Below are 4900 nucleotides of genomic sequence, written 5' to 3' on the forward strand. Positions count from 1 at the left end.
TATGAAGGCTAGGACTAGGACTGTAAATAATAAATCCATCCTGCAGTTTTATTTGTGAAGTACAGCCCTTTTAATAAGTTGGGAAAATACAGCAATAAAATTCACACTAACTCATGTGTAAAAGGTAGTTTAACAGAGCCAAAATGTGTTAAAACAGATTTTTTTTATCTTTTTTTTTCTTTTCTTTTTTTTTTTTTTTCAAGAAAACTAAGTTGCATGTTAACTAATAACCAATAAAACAACTGGTAAATGGGTTACAATAATGCTGCAAGAGGAATTAATTATAATTCTTTAACCTTTGTGTGTGTGTTAGTGTATAGTATAGTGATTTATATTTTAAATATTAGCCTGATTTAATATATTTTTACAAAAGCCAGATGATTACAGTACTTTATTTTTGCTGTGGGACCTAAGGAGAGGAGCAAAGGACAGAGTAGTGTAACACCCAAGAAACTGCCTAAATGGTGACTTGAAGATGGACAGGAGACTTTATGCTTGTGATTGCAATCATATTTTAGAGCTGTTCTGCAGTCTACTGCATTTATATGTTCCATGTAAATAGACTGTGCTGTTCATGCACCCAATGGCTTCTGTTGAATGTGGCTGGACCTCCAGCAGATAGGCTGTTTGTGCATCCGGTGTCAGGCCTAAAGACATGGGAATAACTGCTGTATCAGTTAAGAGAGAAGTCCAGCTGCTCCTAGCCCCTCTGATCTCTGAGGACTAGCTAGACCACCAGAGGATTCCTGTGTTATCAATTTTATCCATCACTAAATGCAACAAGGTCTGTGGCTCAAGTGATAGTCAATGTTGTGCTGTCAAATTTTGGGTGAACTTCAGTGAACTGTGGGTTGATGCTGCTTTCCATGGGGGCTTGAAAGCATTTGCTACTTCTCTTCATCAGAGACATCTCTGTAAGAACAATGCTAAATACGTCCTAAGATTTATAAAGCCATTTTTTCTGAGAAGTATGACTCAGACTGGTATTTGCTACTATTTGACCTCCATGTTTGAAGAGACCTAGAAGACACAGGTGTGTGCCAAGGTGGTGGAGGTATGTGAACTAGCAAGTATTGGAAAAGTTTGTTTCTTGCTTTAAAAATGCATGCTTTGTTTGTCTGAAGCTGCTAGTGAACATACTTAAAGTTCATGATTAACACCTCTATCAGCAGCAAGGGAGAATACATAGAATAGAATACATAGAATAAACCAGGTTGGAAGAGACCTTCAAGATCATCGCGTCCAACCCATCACCAATCCAACACCGCCCAAGCAACTAACCCACAGCACCAAGCACCCTGTCAAGTCTTCTCCTAAAAACCTCCAGTGATGGCGACTCCACCACCTCCCCAGGCAGCCCATTCCAATGTGCAATCACTCTTTCTGTATAGAACTTTTTTCTAACATCCAGCCTGAACCTCCCCTGGCGCAGCCTGAGACTGTGTCCTCTTGTTCTGGTACTGCTTGCCTGGGAGAAGAGACCAACATCTGTCTGTCTAAAATCAGATGAGAAGCTACAGTTAAGCTTTGCAGAAATGACAGCAGGCATGGGCTGAGATGTTAAGAACATAACTAGTGCCACCTATAGATAGAAGAAAAGTAACCAGTGGAGCTGTGGTCTGCTTTGCCAGTAAGGTGCACTGGAATAGCTTCTAGATTTTGATGGCAGGATGGTTGTTTCTACTGTTTGCAAGGTTTGTAAACAGGTTGTGTTTATTGATCCTTCCCAGGTTTTTCTAGTATGGCCGTAGTACTGCTTTAGTTGGTGACTGGAAGCTGCAGAAGTAAACTAGGGAATGTAGGTGATTGAATGGGGAATATTATACAAAATGGTTTCCTTCGGGGGGGGGGGAGGGGGAAATGAAACCAACCCATTATGTTGTGTTTTCACACTGTACTTAAAGGAAGCTACAAACAACCTGAGATGAGGAGCGTGCATTTAAGTTTAGTTACTTCTTTGCAGCAGGACCAGAGTAGAGCTGAGAGAAGAAGCTAAACTAGAGCTGACTAAGAAGGAAAAACAAAAACTAGCAATGAAAACAGACTAGGAGCACAGTGAATTTTTACAAAAAGTTCCAAGGGCTCTTCTCTAGTGTTGCAGTCTTACTATGATTGTTACTGGTATTTAAAAAATAAATGTAAAAATTTTCAGGCCATATAAAATACCAGCATAACTCTCTTTTTTACAGCTAAGTAAGAATAGTTTAAGGAACCCTGTAGGCTTGACACCTAGCTCTGAGCGCTATTCCCACTTCCAAACTATCATCTAAATTCTGTAGATTTTCACAGAATCATAGAATTGTCAGGTTTGGAAGGGACCTCAAAGATCATTCAGCTCCAACCCCTGTGCCATGGGCAGGGACACTTCACATTAGGTCAGGTTGTTCAGAGCTCCATCCAGACTGGCCTTAAAAACTTCCAGGGATGGGGCTTCCACCACCTCCCTGGGCAACCTGTTCCAGTGTCTCACCATCCTCATGGTGAAGAACTTAAGATCCAATCTGAGTCTGCCCACTTTTAGTTTTGTTCCATTCCCCCTAGTCCAATCACTACTCCACATCCTAAAAAGTCCCTCACTAGCCTTCTTGTAGGCCCCCTTAAGATATTGGAAGGCCACAATAAGATCTAGGGAATTAAACAGGACAAAAAGAAATTCAGATAAGGGTAAGAGTTGGTAGAAAGGTTTCTTGCTCCTGCTTTGTTGGACCCTATGTGAGGACAAACATAGTAGTAGGTGTAGAACCAGGCCTTGGTTTCTCAAGTCAGGAGAAATGCCGAACTTGTTGAACTCTGAGTGTTCCCACAGGTCGCATGCAGATTTAGCCAACATCAATGTCACTAAAAATGAAAGAAAAAGTGAGGCTAATTGTAAAATAAAATTGATTTTATGTGTGGGAAGCTCTTTCAATAAAGACGTAGAAGATATTATTTTCACCTCCTTTTCCAATCATATTTATTGCAATAATCTTTATTGCAATAAACTTTCTCCTATATTGTTGTCTTCACAGCTTCCAGCAGAGTTTTAAAAATTGTTTTGGTGTCATCTGCAAACCTACTGATGATGGACTCAATCCCCTCATCCAGATCATCAATAAAGATATTGAACAGGATGGGGCCCAGCACTGATCCCTGGGGGACACCGCTGGCTTCCAGCTGGATGTGGCACCATTCACCACCACTCTCTGGGCTCGGCCCTCCAACCAGTTGCTAACCCAGCACAGAGTGCTCCTGTCCAAGCCATGGGCTGACAGCTTGCCTAGGAGTTTGCCGTAGGGGACGGTGTCAAAGGCCTTGTTGAAGTCCAGGTAGACTACATCCACAGGCCTCCCCACATCCACCAGGTGGTCACCTGATCATAGAAGATCAGGTTGGTGAGGCAGGACCTGCCCTTCCTAAATCCATGACATTTTGTGTTGCCTTTCCTTGCTTCCTAGCGCTCATCCTTGGTGTGTGCCACAGAGCTATTTTTTTGGTTACTTTGTAGTCCATCTTCCACTTCCATTTGTTGAGGTGTACGTACCATGATTTGCACTATGTTTTGTATTACTAGGGCTAAAGATAAAAAGATTTTACTCTTCTAAATCTCATTACATCCTCCCTATCTGATGTTTTGGGTGCTGTTGCCCTTTATTATCAGTATACAGTGTTTTATTGCCAGAGAAGCAGCCAGCATGCCAGGCCTTTTGTGAAGCTCCAATCTCTTCTCAGTTTGTCTTCTCTCCATTCTTATCTCCAGCTGGTGAAACTTTGAACTGGGTTTCCCTTTTCAGGTCTTTTTAAAATAAATCTGACTACTGCTTTGCTGGTAAGATAAGTAGATGTCTTCAAGCTCGCCTGATAAGAAAGAGTGATCCTCCTATCTATAGCAAGCACAAGTGAACATTTTAGTAGAGTTGCTGTTAAATATCACTATCTGGATTTAAATGTTTACACAAAGATTAGCTGCCAGTACAAAATAAATAACACGAATGTTTAATCAATATCTATCATTCCTTCTGGTCAGATACTGCCTTTGTTTTGTTTTGTTTTGTTTAAAAGCCCAGTATAAAGGGGACAAAATGCCTACCAAGAAGCCCTGTGACTCTGTTAATAATTTTGTAAGTTTTAGAAAAATCCAGTTCCTAGCTTGGTGCACAATCAGGAGTGAAAGAGACGTTTACTCTACGGAGAGATAGGCTAATGCCTACTTTACAACCCCGCTATAAATTGTCTTGAAAGACGAGGTCACGACTTTCAAAAATACAGACGTTTAGTCACTAGAGGGAGATATGATGTCGCGTAACCTGGAGCATGTCTGCCACCACGGAGAGCTCCGGGAGAAAAATTCCCGTTTCAGAGAGGTTGGAGTGCTACTGCCCAAGTGAAGAGCTGCTGATTTGTTAAGCATCGGGGAGCCGTAGGGATTGGAGAGAGTGGCAGAAGCCTTCACAAGCCAGCCTGATCCTCTCAGATAGCATAGTATCATAGTATCAGTCAAGGTTGGAAGGGACCACAAGGATCATCTAGGTCCAACCCCCCTGCCATGGGCAGGGACACCCCACACTAGATCAGGCTGGCCAGAGCCTCATCCAGCCTGAAGCATCAGCAATGCCTTTCTGTAAAACATACCTGGTCAGGGTTCCAGTGAGTAGAAAAGGCTTTAACCATACCTTCATTTAGTGCTGGTCTGCTCTGTGCCACATTGCTCATCTTTCTCATGAAACCTGATGGGTGAGACAGCATTTATCACTTCAGAGCAATGTGACTGAGTGGAGAAGCAGAGGTCAGAAAGCCTTGTTCCTCCTCAGAAGCTTTTCTACTGTCAGCAGTGGACTTGCATGTATTGCTGTCTTCTGCTACATGTCACCCCATAACCATCTGTTTCCCCACTGATGCCTTTTGGCTGTGCAAAGATGCTGCT

Source organism: Dryobates pubescens, chromosome 4 (genome assembly GCF_014839835.1).
Source record: "Dryobates pubescens isolate bDryPub1 chromosome 4, bDryPub1.pri, whole genome shotgun sequence".
Lineage (NCBI taxonomy): Eukaryota > Metazoa > Chordata > Aves > Piciformes > Picidae > Dryobates > Dryobates pubescens.